At 45.9% G+C, this 17,817-nt stretch overlaps 1 protein-coding gene across 6 annotated transcripts in view; it reads left to right on the plus strand.

The window, feature by feature from the left end:
• The window catches only part of LOC121166953 (SRSF protein kinase 2), a 167,964-nt gene that overhangs the window by 88,927 nt on the left and 61,220 nt on the right, over positions 1 to 17,817 (plus strand). The window lies entirely within an intron of this gene.

Here is a 17,817-nt window from a genome sequence, read left to right on the forward strand (position 1 = left end):
CAGGTCCTGGGGCAGGCCTTTTGAGGGATTATGGGGGTTCATCTCAACTGGGTTACAGCACCCTCTGGTATACCTGAGGACTGGGCTGGGCCTCAGTACCTGTTAATTCTTATGAGATATGGGGCTGGGGTGGAACTGACCAGGCAGCTGCATCCACTGGTGTATGCATTGGCTGGTGCAGGTGACAAACTGAACCTGACTTTGGCTGGTGCATACATACAGGAATCAAGTCTGAGGTCACCACAGGCTAGGTTTCTTTGGGGAGTCCGCACTGGACTCAGACCCCAGACACAGGGAGAAAGTCACGAAAGTGCATGTGCCAGGACTGGTCCTCCTCATTTGCTGAAGGAGGGCGACACCCTCGAAGCACTCTTTCCCGCGTGGTGGTCTCTAAGGGTCCTCAAATGACTGTTACTGTCTCTGGCTGCTAAGGTAGTTTAACAGCAAGGAGCAGCCCCTTCCCCCTTCCATCTCTGTGGACATAGGAGATAAGAAAAAAGTTGAAATATTTGTCCCCACTACCTTCTTCCATACCTGACCCTCCCCACCCTAATCAGAGGCCCACAGGGGTGGGCATCCCTCTCAATTATGTAAGGAAAGAGAATCAGAATATTAAAATGATCTTGAACTGCCACTATGTGGGAATCCTAAGTAATGCTCGCCCTGTGTGATTCAGTCCCTGCTTAGTGTGTTGTTGTTGCGAGAATGGGGTAGTTCTTTGAAAGAAAGGTTTCCACGTATACCTTGCCTTTGCCTCTGGGTTGTCCTGCTGCAGAGTTGTGCCAAGCATGCAGTATGGTAGTGTTGTGTGACTGTTCCTGCTGTTGCCTGTTGATGGGCATATAAGGCTTCCCCTGCTTGAGCCCGAGACGTTACCATTTGTAAATATCCCAAACCAGATCGGGAGAGGGGAATACCCTGGCCAGTGCCTGCTTGTCCTGTGGCACTGAGGAAGTTGCCACCATCGTGGGTCTGCTGGTTGACCCTGCTCCACTCAGCCTTTGGGACAGCTCTTTGCCTGTCTGAGTCAAGGCTTTCCGTTTTTAAAAGTTGCAGCGAAGGTTGTATGGCTCCTGCCCAGTCTGTTTGTTTGTCAGAATGTGAGACTTAAGAAATGTTACGTGTCCTTTCAAAGAGGAAAACCCTCTGGGATGCAGAGGAGAAATGAACTGTTACCTCCTCCGAGTTGTGACTGGTCTGTGAGGCAGATCTGAGTGCATTCTTCTCTCAGGGATTCTGACAGTCACTCCTGGCAGGCAAAGGCGGAGGTGTGCTGTTTGGGGTATGCTGAAGCCATTGCATGATTTGCTGCACACTTCTGCAATAGGGGTGGGGTGGACAGTGTTAGGACAGATAACATAGGTTAGATTTTCCTGTTCTGTTCCTTTAATGTTTAAGATTACACTATTTCAGAAAAGTCATACTTCTCAAACCACACTGTGCCTTTTGGAGAGTCATTTCTGCGTGAGGCCTCTGGCATGGCTTCCAGAGCGTCCGAGAAAACTGATGATGCGTGGAGTTGTGCTGGCTCCCCAGGCTTCCTGGCTGTCTTGGCATAAACCTGACTTCCTGGGATTACCTTCTGTCATGGAAACTGAAGCCCTCGCCCGTGACTGTGCCTCGGGAGCAGAGCGAGCACAGCGCAGCGCTGCCTGGGAGCGGCACTCCCATGCTGCTCCTTGGGGTTTCATCCACACGTTTCCTGCACGCCCTTGGCAAGTGCCACACGGGAAGGAGGCTTGGCTTCAAGTCCTAAGTTTTGGATTTGCTAATCTTGGGCATTTCGGTTACTGGCTGTGTGATCTTAAATGGCTCTCCTATTTCTTGAGTATCTTCCAGGGGCTCATGTCCTGCCCCTTCGCAGCACCACTGTTAGAAGTAGTGATTTTGCGTTTCAAAGAATCAGCTCCTTGGATATTATAGTTCATACCATTATGTCATGTAGCACTAAGGAGAACAGCTCACTGTTGGCTGAACTGTGATGCACCATTGATTAGAGATGCGTTCTGCTTGTAGAAATTATTATGAATTACGGATGGAAAGATTGGCGTAAATGCAGTGTTATGTGAGAGTACTTTTCTTTGTATTGCTTCTCTCTGCCTCTGTTTCTGTTGCTGTAACAAGATCCTAGAAGCTGGCTACTTTATATTTTTTAGCTCATGGTTTTAGAGGCAAATTTTAGGTAAGGTAAGCCCTTCTGTTTGGCTTCTGGTGCAGGCCTTCCTATGGACACTTCCTTGCAGTGGGAGTGTAGGTTTGGAAAAAACCGTGGGATCGCACAGGAAGCCCCAGGGATATGGGGACCAGGCCCACTCTTTTCAGAACAGGTGCTTTTGTCGAGAACAAACCAAAGTCCTGAAGAATGTTGTGGATCTCTTTGGAGGATGCTACTGCTATAGGCATAACCTCTTCCCATCTCCTGAGGATCCCACCTGTCAGCACTGGCACCCTGGGGCTCAGACTTGCAGCTCACAGACCCTTGAGATAAACCACACGGTATCCAAACTGTAATACTGTCAGAGTGGCATCTTAGAAACTGCAAACCTGAATTACCTCAAGCATAAATTCATCAAATCCTTAATGAGATGGCCCAGGTGTACACTGTATCTTAGCTGTAAATGTGGCCTTGGCGGCACCTTAGGGCTTACCTGACACATGCCTTCAAACCCAGCTCCGTTCCCAGGGGATCAGAAGCTCAGTTTGGGCCCTCAAGGATGAAGCGTTGGTGTTCTCCTACACCCCAGGGGAGATGCTGGTAACATGGTGAAAGTTAAGGGCCACCCATCTTTCTGCAGCCAGCTTCTTTTGGGTGGTGTTGTTCTTTCTCTGATGGGCATATGGAGGTACTAAAACTGGCAGACTAAGTGAATCCTGCCTTTCCAGGAAGCTAGCTGCCAGGGAAGAGCTTTGTGCACCAACTCTCATAGGATGGGGACCGTCTCAGTGGCTTGCTTTGAATAGCAGAGTTCTGGTGATTTCATGTTAAATGATTCCTGTCTTTATTAATTTTCTATATATTCAGAATTAACAAGTAGTAAAAATGAAGGGTTTAAGATGATGTTATAGTTACCTCTCATATTTGTATGTGCCAGATGTGAACGGCATCTTTTAAAAGTCATTTAGGAAGGCAAGAATAGGACCTGGGTGGTGGCTCACCTTGCTAATCCTCTCCTTGAAAGTGCTAGGATCTCTTACGGGCACTGGCTCACGTCCCTGCTGCTCCACTTCTCATCCAACTCCTTGCTTATGCTCTGGGAAAGTAGTGGAGGACGGCCCCAAAGCCTTGGAACCCTGGCACCAACATGAGAGACCTAGAAAAAGCTCCTGGCTCCTGGCTTTAGATTGGCTTAACTCTGGCTGTTGTGTCCATTTGGGGATTGAACCAGTGAATGGGGGATGTTTTTGTCTTTTCTTCTCTCTGTACATTTGCCTTTCCAATAAAAATAGATAAATCTTTAAAAAGGGGGGGGAGCAAAAATAGCAAATAATTATGATGTGGAGTGTGTGTGTGTAAAATCAAATGCTGAAACTGGCGTCTGTGGAAGGGGCTAGTGTTGATCAAGCACAGTCATCTATGCCCTCCGGTCTCTGAGATCGCCATAGCATAGCTGCTGGTCCTCTCTACCCCAGGAACGGACCTGACACGGAGGAGGGCGCTGCTGACAGGCACGTTAAGAAGCCTTTGGAATAACTTAGAGGGATGGCATGGTAAGCTGCCACTGCAGCCCCTGTGATCCAGATGGGCCCTGGTTCCATTCAGTAATTCCATATCTGAGTCCATCCCTCCCCTTCCGCTAACGCACCTAGGAAGGTGGTAGAAATGACGAAAGCCTTGGGTCCTTTCACCCATATGGAGAGCCTGACGAAGCTCCTGGCTTTGACCTTGTTCAGCCTTGGCCATTGGGGCTGTCTTGGGAATAAACCAATACATGGAAGGTCTCTTTCTCCTTATAACTCTACCTTTCAAATTAGTAAAAATGCTTTAAAAATGAAACTTTGTTCATGATGAGAGAACTATGAAATTAGGTAGATATTCTTGTACTTACTGATGAAATGTTGTAAGTAAACATTTGACCATTAATCCTGTGTGCATAAAAGTGCACCATGTTTCTGAGCGCAGTTGCAAAACATTTCCAGCTTCCTTAAAGCCCCAGTGCATTCTGCCACTCCTTTGTCCTCTCCTTACAGGATTCTTGTGTCCTTTGAACCCATTACCGCTTCGCCCATGCCTACCGCGACTGTTTTCTGTTCCAGTAATAAAACATTTGTTCTTCCTCTGTCATCTGGCAAACGCTGTGTCCGTGCCTCCGCCTCTGCTGTTTGGGCACTTTCTTCTCATTGGTTCGTCCTGTGTGTGAGCTGGCATAGACGTCAGGGCACTGCTGGTTTGCAGGATGGCTCATCCATGGTTCCTTGCCCAAGGGCGAGTTACTTCATCTTTCCAGTCTCCATGCTGCACCGTGATACCTGCTCTCCCCGAGCCCCGGTTAGTGCTTCATGGGGAAAACGTAGTTTTTGCTTTATCTTTATAGGAGTTATAAAGAGTTTTATTTTGTGAGTAGTTGAGAGCTTCACCCCCCCCGCCCCCGTCATCTCTTTGAGTTCCCTGCTCTGTTTTGAAGGACCTAAACACCTCTGCTGATCTTGTCCCCAGTTCAGTGGCCTGCTAGGTTTTTGTCAGTATCTTTGACTACTATTAAGCTCAGTGTCTATATTTTTGTTGCCACGGAAATTTGAATATTCTGTAAGGTTTCGGTTTTATTGGATTGTCTGTATTCTGTCAGATGTTTAGTTTCTATAAGGTTGGAGTTGATGTTCAGAACCAGAAATCCACTCAGAGTTCAGCTTAAGATGAGCTTTATTGGGAGTGCTCCTGGACGAGGCTCACTGGTCTGGCACAGACAGCGGGCCAGGGAAGTTGTGTGCAGGGGACATGAGAGGTTGTTTTTATTTAGGGGGCTGTGGAGGTGGGTATTGGGGGGCAAAGGACTGCGCCTTCTAGAGTGTCACAGGCTGCCTGTGACCTCCGTGGGTGTGGACATCACTGCTGGCCTGCTGCCCAGGAGGAAGCTGCCCCTCACCCACCCCAGCTGGGCCTTCCAGTTTCAATACAGACTGTTAATCAAGGTGTGTCTGTTTAACAAACGCAGAGTTTTTAAAGTGGGGAGAGAGATTTGGGTAGGGTTTACTTTGATTTGTATCATAATTATTTTACATTAGTAATCACTTCAGACTTACCAACTGACTTAAACTGCTGTCACAGTACCCACCACTGAGATGTTTTTGATGAGTGGTAATTTCAGAAAGTTGAAATACTTTCGTTACACAACTTCAAAGGGAAAAATTTTTAAGTGTTCTCCAGAAGATCTGAATTCAGGCACCACAGGTTGATACCCCTCGTGCAAAATACTTTGAACCACAAGTGTTTGTGTTTTTGCATTTTAGAATATTCACATATACTTTGCTAGTTGAAACACCTCTAATCCCAAAATACAAAATTGGAAATATTCCCAAATCTGAAATTTTAAACTATTACATTGTCCCTCAAAGCTTCTGATTTTGGATTAGGGGTATTCAGTCTGCATATTTTTCAGTATCAGCTTGTTTATTTTTTGCATGTTGCAATATTTATTTTGATCGCCATTCATTCTTGCTATTAAAAAATCTCCCTTGTTGTTTTTTTTTTTCCCTAAGATTTATTTGAAAAGTGGAGAGTGAGAGGTGAATTGGTTCCATTTGTTGCTTCACTGGCTGAATGCTCCACCCCCAACCGTAAGGGCCGGGCCAGCGGGGCCCACGGTTGGAGATTGAGAGTCCACTCAGGACTCCCACGCGAGTGAGGGGAACTGAAGGACTGCCTTCCACTACCTTCCCGTGCTCGTCAGCCACAAGCTGGATCACAAGTGGAGAATCTGGGACTTGGAACCGGCATCCCATAGGAATGCTGTTCTATCATAAAATGAGCTTCACATATGGACCTGGTGGTTTAGTCTTGTTACCTTGTGGATGTATCACAGTTTGTGTGTCCATTCATCAGTTGATGGCTACTTGGGCTGTTAATACTCGCTCAGGAGAATGTGATTATGGACATCCACGTCCAGGTTTTGAGTGGCCATGGCTTACATTTCGGCTGAGTACGTGTCTTCCAGTGGAGTCCTGTGTCCACCCTTGGAGCATGGCAGATGACTTAGACAGCAGCTGAGCTGTTGCACCTTTACTGCTAAGGGATTCCAGTACCCAGAATGCTCGCCCACACTTGTGTGTAAAGTGCTGTCTGATTCTGGTTTTAATTTGTATGTCCCCGATGGTTTATTATGTTGAGCGTCCTTTTCATGTGTTAATGGTTGTTTGTCATCCTTAAAGTCTGTTCAGATCCTTTGCTTAATTTTACGTTGTGCCATTTGTAGTAGTGTTGTCATTAAGCCGGAAGTATTTCAGTATTTGACTTGGGAATTCCATGTCTTGGTACTAGAGGAAGAGGATGAAGGAGTGCTGTGTTGTCCCCGTTCTCATTGGCCAGGGCTTTCCAGAGGAGGCCAGGAGTCAGCCATGATCTGCTGCTGAGCTGAAACAAAGCATTGCCTTCTTCCTCTCAGGTTTCAGTCAGCATGAGTAATCCATCGATCTCATCGTAAACTTGGGGGAAGAAGGGTTTTCATTTTTAGGGTGAGGTCTTTATGGCACCATGATTGAGACAACTGCGCCTCATGCTGGCATGTTTAATTTGTACCCCGGGTGGCTCCTGCCACCCACATAGGCATCCCAGAGTGAGTTCCTGGCCAGGTATTTGGCCTGGTCCAACCCTGCTCGTTGGAGTGAGCCAGAGGATACAGTTCATCTTTATATCTGCTTCTCTTTCTGTTTTTGCTTTTCAAGTAAAAATCGGTGTTTTTTTCAAAAGGAAGACATTTTAAAAATGTATTAGAGAAACCCAAGAATCCTATGTGTTACTTCACTGCTTTAAATGCTTGTAGTGGGCAGGCTGAGCTGAGGTAGAAGCTGGGAGCTGGGTGTTCAAACCCAGGTCTTCCTATGAGTGGCAGGAATTCATTGCTTGCTGTCACCTGCTATCTCCCGGGTTCTACAGCAGCAAGCTCAAGTCAGAAGTGTAGGTGGACATTCAACCCAGGCACTTTCTGCAAGATACAAACATCTGAACTGCCATCTTAACTACTACGCCAAATGCTTATGTCTTGGGAATATCTCTATAAAGCATGAATACATATATGATTCGTTTTCAAAGATATATTTTATTGCAAAGTCAGATATACTTACAGGGGGAGAGACAGAAAGGTAGGTTTTCCCTCCGTTTATTCACTCCCCAAGTGGTCGCAATGGTTGGAGCTGAGTTGATCTGAAGCCAGGAGCCTCTTCTGGATCTCCCAGGAGGTGCAGGGGCCCTAGGCTTTGGGCTGTCCACAACTGCTTTCCCAGGCCACGAGCAGGGAGCTGGATGGGAAGTTAGGCTGCCAGGACACAAACTAGCTCCCATATGGGATCCCGGGTGTGTAAGGTGAGGACTTGAGCCGCCGTGCTACCGTGCCAGGCCCAACATGCTATGTTTTAAACATGATTTTATTAAATAGCTCACCATTTTTTAAATCTGCAGCTGCATTTGTTCAGTACAGCATAATTAGTTTGTGATGGTAGCTAATCCCGACTTGAGACAAGACAAGTAAGATTGATCCACTGAAATGTTTTAAATAAAAGTTCAACCTAGCGTGCTAGCTGCATTATGGCTAGTGGCTGCCTTACTCCTACATGCCTGCACTGAACTACGGACTTACTAACTAATCTTATTACTTTTTAAAATGTTAGGTGGTAAGAGATTACAAGTAGTGTGTATGGGGTCCTATGTTGTAATGCTGGGAATTAGGCCTGCGCTGCTGGCGTCCTACATGCGTTCCGGTTTGAGTCCCCACTGCTCCACTTTGAACCCAGCTCCCTGCTGATGGACCCGGGAAGGCAGCAGAAGACGGCCTATAGGGCTGTACAGGGACGCATAGCTGGAGTTCCAGGCTGCTGCTTCACTGTTCTAGACCTGGATGCTGCAGACAGCGGAGTGAACCAGCAGGTGGAAGATGGTCATTTTCACTTACTCACTTTGTCTTTTAAATAAACAGACCTTTAAAAACAAGTATGAAGTATTTTTAAACAGTCTTACTGAAGTTACTATTTTTTCTGCAGTCTTGAGACTGCTTGTTTTCTAGACAGAGCCTATTATAAATTAAACTTCTGTCTATAATTACAAAGTAAAAAAAAATGATTGGGGGGGTTTACAGAATTTAGATTTGGGACATTCTGACTGAAAATAGAGGCTTTGTGTCCTACATAGAAGTGGCTTACCTCAGTGGGTGGCTGTCCTCTGGAGTGGCTGGCTGACAGGAAGCTGTGTCACACGTGGTTCAGGACAGACCGCTGGAGGGAATGGTGACTGGTGTCAGATGTGGAGTCTTACACAGAAAAGTTGCTAAGGCAGACAGTCATAACTGCTGGTTAGCAGTTAATAGCTTATTCTAAGGCTCGTAACCACAATGGTCCAGGGCAAATAGATAGTGGCTGGTCTTGAATGAAGTCAGTCTTTGCTTTTCACAGCCTCCATAGGTGGCAAAACGGGCACGATTTTATTGGCGATTCTGGATGGTGACACTCTCACAGGTAAACATAGCTTTTTGAGTATGAGTAATGGAAACTTAAAGAGGAATCGGGTCTGGTGCAATAGCGTAGTGGTTAAGGTCCTTGCCTTGCACGCCTGGGATCCCATATGGGCGCCAGTTCTAATCACGGCAGCCCTGCTTTCCATCCATCTCTCTGCTTCTGACCTGGGAAGGCAGTCAAGGATGGCCCAAAGCCTTGGGATCCTATGAGTATGTATGCGTTGCACACACACACAGAACACAAAATGAATGTGACTGAATAAGCAAACTATAGTATAATATATTTTGGCACAGAGTAGCATTTACTGGTCCAAGTGTTAGAGCAATAGTGTAAGAACACGACATGAAAGGCAAGGATGGTTCTTTTTTTAAGATTTGTTTTTTTCTCAAAGTCGGATATACAGAGAGGAGGAGAAACAGAGGAGGATCTTCCATCTGATGATTTACTCCTCAAGTGGCCGCAACGTCCAGAGCTGAGCCAGTCTGAAGCCAGGAGCCCGGAGCTTCCTCTGTGTCTCCCACATAGATGCAAAGTCTGGGCCATCCTTGACTGCTTTTCCCAGGCCACAAGCAGGGCGCTGGATGGGAGGTGGGGTTGCTGGGACTGGAACCAACTCCCATATGGGATCCTGGTGTGTACAAGACGAGGATTTTAGCTGCTAGGCTACTGTGCCAGGCCTGCAAGGATGGATCTTAACTAAAGAAACGGGGATTAAGTGATCTGTGCCTTTATTATAGTATGTTAATCTTGTACAAGCAAGTATGAGTAAAAAAAAAACTTAGTGAGTAGATGTTAGTAACTTAGTGAGTACTGTTAATGATCGCTGCTGGTTGACATACCCGTCTTTGCATGTCCAAAATCCGTGCATTTGGTAAACTAGAGGGAGAAGGAAAGACCAAAGAGATGGCTTTGGGACCGAAATGGTCGGCACAGCCTGTGTCTCCAGGGCTTTCGTTGATTCAGGAATGCTTTGCTTTGTCTTGAGGGCAGAAGGAATTATGGGGTCAGATGTGTGTTTTTTTTAAGATTTATTTTTATGGGAAAGGCAGATTTACGGAGAGGAAGAGAGATGAGAGGGAGGGATCTCCCATCTGTTAGCTCTCTCCTCAAATGGTTTCAATGGGTTGAACTGCATTGATCCAAAGCCAGGAGCCAGAAGCATCTTCTGGGTCTCCTACATGGGCGCAGGGTCCCAAGGCCTTGGGCTATCTTCTGCTTTCCCAGACCACAAGCAGGGAGCTGGAGAGGAATTGGAGCAGGAGTTGAAGGTGGAGAAGTAGCTTATTGAGCTTCAGTGCCAAGTCCCAGATTTGTTTTTGAGGGAACGCTCCATGTAGAATCTATTTTGGGTGAGCAATTGCTGAGGTAAATGTGCACTAATTCCCAAGCGGGTCGTTGGTGTTGGTACCTGAACGGAGCAGGACAGTGGGGTAGAAAGGGGCCAGTGTGTTGGTGGTCATCAAGGCCTTGCAGACATCAGCTGCTGCCCTTCAAAAACAAGCTGGATAAGGAGGGAGCAGAGAAGTCAGGGCTCAGACTGGCACCCCAACAAGGGGTCCCGGTGTTCCCTGCCCATATGCACCTCTCCCCTCTCCCTTCCGCTTGCTCTCTGTTCTCCCTTCAGCATCAGCCACAAGTCCACCATTATACTGTTTTTATGTAGCTTAACATTGTAGGTATGGACAGTGGTAGAAACTCCAGCATGCTGTTTTCAGGATATATTTAAGTTTTATTGGGAGTGTCTTTATGGGGGAGTAGATGAAAATGCATATTGCTCTGTATCCTAATGTCTCTAAGTCTCCATTATACAATTCCTCTAGGTGAAAATAAACGTGTATACACACACACACACACATATACATACATATACGCGCGCACTCGTGCACATACATACATACAAATGTTTCTGTCTGTGGATCTTGTATTTTGCATATCTCGCATGAAGGTTCCCTTATATCAAAGAACATGGGATACTTGTCCATTTGGGACTGGCGCATTCACTGAGCATCCTGGTCTCTAGTTGGGACCATTTTGTTGCAAATGGTTGGGTTCTTAGGCAGCACCTTAGGAACTTTTGGGACGCCTCTCATTGTGTTTCTGTTGGAAATGGAAACTGATTAAAAAAAAACAGGCCAGCAATCCACGCAGGCAGTGCTTATTGGGGCTTTTGTTTCAGCATAGCAACGGCACAGCTGCCTCAGGGAGGGGAGGTGGGCAGGGGTTTGTATTGGATAAGGAGCTGTGACAGTTTGCGCTCAGGGCAGTCTGATCTGGCCTGGTGTTCTGAGCAGGTGTGTTTTTTTTCTTTTGCACAGCATGTGTTCAGTATGGGGGTATTGCTCATTCCCACACCCCCAGGAAGCCCACTTGTCAGTTGCACTGGGTTCTGAGGATGAGCATAGATTGGGGAACAGCAGGAAGCCTTTCTCTGTAGGGTCTACACGCTCTTTGCTCCTGATGGGTTAGGAGACCATTGGAGCCAGGGAGTTAAGTTGATTTTGTGGGTCTTTGAAAAATAGTCACTTGTGATTTTGCTTTTGGTTTGAGGGGATTTACTATTTCATTGACTTGAAAAGCAGAGTGACAGAGCCAGAGTCAGCGAGCGTGAGAGACGATCCATCTTTGGTCTGCTAGCTTGCCCTCCTGTAGCCCCAATGGCTGGGATTGGGCCGGGCCAAAGTTGGGCCCCAAAACTGCTTCCAGGGTCCCATGTTGTTTGCAGGGGTCCAAGCGCTTGGGACCAACTTCCACTGCTTTCCCAGGTGCATTAGCAGGTAGCTGGATTGGAAATGAAGCAGCCAGGACACTAACCAGCACTTGAACATGGGACCGCCTGAGCCACAATGCTGGCTCCTTCTGCTTAGAGTGTTTAAATTGTCAGAGTACTTAGAATTGTTCGAATACTGTTTGATCAGATTTCACTTTAGATTTGAAATGTCAAGACTGTTGATGACGGTACTGTTAATATTTTATGAAAAGGAACGCTGCTCATTAATAAAATTAGAAGTCATTTTGGGGAAGAAATTTTGCTTTGCTGCTGGAGTATTTTTACTAGACATCCAAAGCACGGCAGTTACCTTTCAAGAGGCCGGAGTCCTGTGTAGCCACGGACTGTGTGCCTGATTTTACATCCTGTCCAGTTCACGTTCGGTGCCTCTACTCCCGGTTCTGTGTCCTAACAATGGAGTGTGTAAGGTGCAGTAATGTGTGAGTAACAGCTTTCCATTTCCTTTTGGTTTCATGGTTGAAACTAAAAGCTGTCCATGCTCATTAAAATGATGTTCTACAGAGTCTTTAGTGACCAAAGCTGCTGCTCATAAAAAGAATGTTTTTGAATTATGCGAAACATATTGTGTAAAAATTGGGAGGAGATGGCTGGAATTGTGGTGGTTGTCTCTGGGTGCCAGTGCTGTGGGCAGTTTATTCGTAGCTCTGGCATTCACAGGTTTTAAGTAATGAGTAGAAATTACTTTTATTTAAAAAAAAAAAAACTTTTGGGCCCGGCGCGATGGCGCAGTGGTTAAGGTCCTCACTTTGCACGCCCGGGATCCCATATGGGCGCCGGTTCTAATCCCGGCAGTCCCGCTTCCCTTCCAGCTCCCTGCCTGTGGCCTGGGAAAGCAGTGGAGGACGGCCCAAGGCTTTGGGACCCTGCACCCGCGTGGGAGACCTGGAAGAGGCTCCTGGCTTCGGATCGGCATAGCATCGGCTGTTGCGCTCACTTGGGGAGTGAATCATCGGACGGAAGATCTTCCTCTCTGTCTCTCCTCTCTGTATATCCGCCTTTCCAATGAAAAAATAATAAAAATAAATCTTAAAAAAAAACTTTAAAAGAAAGATTTATTTATTTTTATTGGAGAGGCAGATTTTCCGAGAGAGGGAGAAACAGAGGGAAAGGTGTGCTGCCTGCTGTATTAACTTGTGTAACTTGAAGCCAGGATTGTCTGTGGCAAAGGTTGATGGGTTGAATGAGATGTAGGCTGTTTGACCAGAAGTATGTGAGAAAGGACCCTGTTTGGAGAGGGCCGAATTTAGCAGAATGAATAAGGGAGACCCCATAGAGGAGGAGCAGGGGCAAGGTGGTTTAGGTGGAGGAGTGGCGGAGTGTGCAGTGATGGTTACTTTGGCAGAAGGCCCTCGTTGCAGGGAGTGAAGCGATAGTGTTATGCAGCCTCGCTCAAACCAGAACATTCTGCAGCGTGCTGCTTCTGAGTTTGGGTCCATAATGTATTATTTTACAGTTACTTTTTATTTTAATGGAATGAACTAACTATAAGTGTTTGAAAACCGATTAGTGTGGCTTTTAAGGAAACGTTGATTCACTGAAGCTGAAGATGCTGAGATCTTTCGGGGCGTTAGGTAGTGATGCTTTGCTGTGTTTGTGCGTTGCCCTGTCTGGCTTGCAGGCACACTTGACCACCCAGGCTTGTGTTGGAGGTGTCGAACAGACCCTGGCCAACAGTGAGCTGTCACCCTGGCCGTGCGTCAGTCCCCTAGTGGTATCTGTGCCCAGGTCACAGGGCACACCTCCGGAGTCAGAATCTTTTGGTTCTTTTTTTTTTTTTTTTTTTTTTAAATCCGTTGTTGAGGGGGAACCCAAAGGCAGAACAAAACAAGCTTTCACAAGATTGTGGCATATAGGCCTCTATTTAAGTACTATGGTTTTATAAATTCCAACAAAATAGTTTGTTTTTCATGACATTTTCTTTCCTATCAGATTCTTCGCTCAGAGCCAAGCTCTGGTCCCAGGCTTCGTGATATTTATGCCAATATTTTCCTGTGTGCACCCGTGGGCAAGTCCTCTTTTGTTGCCATACCTGAACTCAGCCGTGCGGTTTCTCAGACATTTCTGATATTTTTTTGTGATCCCTACAACTGTAACAGTACTGGAACCTGAGCAATTCTAATATGTTTGTATTAAAGAAGTAACATCACTTCTATTCCACATGCTTGATACACCTGTCTAATTTGGGTTCCATGGGTTACCCACCCACCCTTCTTTTATCCTTTCCTTCCTCCCTCCCCCCCGATTTACTTGCTTGGAAGAGAGAGAGGGAGAGAAAGACACATAGAACAACAACAACGACAACAACAACACAGGGCGTCCATTCCCATCTGCTGGTTCACTCCACAAATAGCTTCAACAGCTGGAGCTGGGCTGATCTGAACCAGGAACTTCTTTCAGATCTTCCACATGTGTGCATGGGCCCAGCTCCTTGGGCCACGCTCCTCTGCTTTCCCAGGCTGTAAGCAGGGGGCTGGATGGGAAAGTGGGGCAGCCGGGACTCGGCCAGCACCGTAGGCAGTAGCTTTCGCTGCTCTACCTCAGCACTGAGTCCATGCTTTACTCGTTCTGACAGTGAGAATACTCTGAACCTTGTACATCACTCTGTGAGCACATTTACTTGAGGCAGTTCCCCTGTTCTTTTAGTAAGCAGAATTTAGAATCTCGTTATAAAATTCCAAGATTTTATGATGTAAGGGAAGGACAGAGTATCACAGTCTGCTTTGGTAGGAAGCCTGGGCGCGTGGGTGTCACGTCCACTGTCAGGTCCACGGACCTGCTTTCCCAGACAGGCATTGTCTGTACAAGACAGTGTTCTGTAGTGTCTGTCCTCATGGGTGCTCTTCTTAGCAACACCTTATGCTTTGAATTTCTATTCCACGTCAGGTGAGTTTCTATCTTCAAATTTGACTGTTTCCTCACCTGTTAAAACTGGATTAAAGATATAAGAATGGATTAAAGATAGACCGTGGGGGGTGGCACTGTGTTTGCCCTGTGTTATTTCGGTGTTTATGAGGAGTTTACAAAGTTTTATGTTTGGCAGTGAAGATGTTGACACTCAGTTGGCCCATGATGGGAGTCTGCGTTAAGGGAGCTTGCGGGAGAGAACGCAGCAGTGGCTGGGGCATCCCCTTTAGAATAAAGATGAAGTGATTTTGGATGTACAGTCTAATGAGCTGTGTGCACACGACGGGCCAGCCTGTCATTTCACAGCACCAAGGGTTCCTGAATGCTTTTGAAGTCGGTACCCTGCTTCCTCCCGACTCCCAGCACCTGGCGATCTGCCTCCATCGCTGTAGTTTTGCCTCGGAGAATATGGATCCATATGCTGTCTAGTTTGGCTGCTTCGACTTAGCACACTGCTTTGGGGTTCGTGTTTTATTTATTGCTGATTTCCTGTTACTGCATGGTATTATGTTGCCACAGTGTATTCTTCCCACAGTTGTTGTTATTGTTACGAAGAATGGAAGCTTGGAAACTGGCTTATTAGTTTCTTTTGTCTTTTCTCTTTTGAAAACTTATTTAAAATGAGAAAGGATTTTGCAGAGATCCTCCACCCACTGGTTCAGAAGGGAGTAGCTGGCGCTTGAACCGGTGCCCGTGTGGGATGCTGCTGCAGCTCGTGGCTTCACCCTGCTGTGTCAGTCACGTGACGGTGCTGAACTGGTGTGCTCTGGTTGTTACGCCCTTGCTGTTCAGGTTATGGTTCTGCTGGGAGGGCAGTAGATTGACGATTTCTGCAACACGACGTCTGTGTCTCCCTGGTTTGGTGTCCTTCACCTCCACCCTGCTGGGAATTCCTCCTTACCTGACATGCTTTGTGGTTTCCGTTCGTGGTAGTTATGTGGTTTTAAATTTTGAGCAGTTCCCAGCTGTTTTGTTTTTTTTTTAACTGGGTGTTCCCTGTTTTCTGTCTTCTTCACGGTTGTTAGGTTTTCTCACGCTCCGTTCCAGTCCTCAACTTCTCTGTCTCACTCGCTTTGTCTTTCTAAGGCTTATCCTAGAATCATCTTTTTTTTTTCTATTCAGTTTAGTGAGAACATCTTTTTCCTGTTGATGCATTAATTTCCTTCCTTTACTTCATCACTGTAATGAATACACGTTTGACCCCTGTGTATCCACAGGTTCCTCATCTGTGGATTAAAACCATTCAGAAAAAAAAAAATATCTGAACAGTCTTTCTCCTCATTATTCCCTAATGATGTGACTTACATAGCAGGCGTATTGTGTTTGGTATGTTAAGTTCATTTTGTGTTCTATGTTGCATAATACTAGTGACTAAGGTCTCACTTTACGATTTGTTTTGGCCTCAGCAGCATATTTTTTTGTTTGGTGTTTTAAGAAAATCGTCGATACATTTATCAAACCACAATGGCTGAGACTCTCAGGGAAGCCTGGGTTGAAATCGTGTTTCTCGCACGTGTGTTCTGGCACTCTCGGATGCTGCCAATCCCAGAGCGTTCTGAAGTGATCCTTTTAAAGTGTGTTCATTGGGAAAGCAGGGTGACGGAGAAAGCAATCCTGTCTGTTGCCTCACCTTGCAAAGGAAACTGCAGCTGCCTGGGCTGGGCCAGGCCGAGTCCAGGAGCCAGGAACTAGCCTGGTCTTCCCTGGGGGCGATACAGGCCCAGCACTCAGCAGTCCTTTGCCTTCTGAGGTATATTGGCAGGGAGGAGTTGGACTTGAACCAGCTTTTGAATATGGGATGTCATTGGCTTTTAACTGACCCTTGAATTAATTTATTAGCTTGGAGATTTCCTGTTAAGAGCAGTTGGTGTAAATTCCAGCACTAATCTAAGAGTACAAGTTCTCAGGGTGTTTTTGTCCTTGCTTGCCAATCTAGTAAGCGTTCCGGTCTGTTGGGGGCTGCCTGAGGTGGTACTTCCTTCAATCCCGCGTCTCATCTGGACCCTGCTGTGAGGCAGCACTGTTTAGCTGGGGTCCTACCCTCCGGTCACTTTGCTCTTGAACATTTGCTGGTGGGCTTAGATTTAGTACTTCCAGAAGCCTTCCTTTTTCTTCAAAAAATGTTTACCAGATAGATTGTAAAAGTATCTACCAATATCTGAAAATTGCTGATCCTGCCAGAATGTCAGTGTGTTCCAGTATGTCCGAAGAATGATACGCACAGTCCCTTTGGTGAGGTTGACACCAGCGGTAACTGACATGCCAGTGTTCAGTATTCAGATACTATGAAACATGCCCATTTAAAGCATATATGTGAGTGATTTCACTGTACTTGCAGAATTGGGCACTGAGCAGCTACTTCTTGAACATTTTCATCACCACCCAAAGGAGGTGCATGCTCTGGAGCAGTTGCTTTTATTTCACCCACATCCCTTAGACAGTGCTGGGCATGAAGTAACTCCCATCTTCATGGACATCTGGTATCATGGAGTCGTATCGTATGTGGTCTTTGGGTTAACTTACCGTAAGTTTTAAAGCTTCATACATGCTGTAGCATCTGTCAGTACTTCCTTCCATTTTATGGCTGAGTCATATTTCATTGCGTGTTATAAGGTCACTTTCTTATGCAGTCTTTCGTCAGTTAGCAGATGTGAATTTTTTTATGCCTTGTATTAAAACAATTTTTAAAAATTTAGTAGGCAGAAAGAGACTGACCCTGACCTTGATATCTTATGTTTTGTCTGCTGGTTCACATCCTAAATGCATGGTGCTCCATGGGTTTTGCCCAGAGTAGTATTATCCAGTGGAATTTTTGTTGATGTTGAAAATAGTGTGTATCTGAGTTTACCCATATTGTGCTGTAACCATCAATGGCTATGTGGCTCTACAGAGCACTTGAAATGTGGTAGAATGACTGAACAATAGTTTTAAATTTATTCAATTTGATTTAGGTTGGATGCTGGCCACCGTATTGTGTAACAGGCCCTGGAATTTCCCTTGTTTCCTGGCTGTGTTCTGAATTGCCTTAAGGGTTAGATGATGAGTGTACTTGAATTTTGTTGATTGATTTCATGATACTGATTTTGGGTACCTTTAGCATTACGGCCTGTGAAGTTTGCAGAAGCGTTGTTAGAAGTGCTGCGTCCAGCGTTATTTCCTGAGTCGCATGAGATATTAGTGGTTATGGGAGGTCTCACCAGAGTGGTCTTAGTAAACTCTACTTTTGGCAGCAGCTTACCCTGAACCCAGCAAGTTTCAGATTGCCCACAAATGGAGCTTTTGAAACAGATAGGCATGTGGGTTCTTAGTAGTTAATCTTTGTTATATGTGTGCCTTGCTCTAAATTAAAAGGTGTACTTACATGAGACTGCTGTTTATCTCTGTTCTCTAAAATCTACCCTTAAAAACTTAAGTTATGAATGAATAGTAAATAGTAATATTGGTCATTGCCTATAGGTCATGAGCCA

This window comes from Ochotona curzoniae, unplaced genomic scaffold (genome assembly GCF_017591425.1).
Source record: "Ochotona curzoniae isolate NIBS_2020 unplaced genomic scaffold, NIBS_Ocur_1.0 patch266, whole genome shotgun sequence".
Lineage (NCBI taxonomy): Eukaryota > Metazoa > Chordata > Mammalia > Lagomorpha > Ochotonidae > Ochotona > Ochotona curzoniae.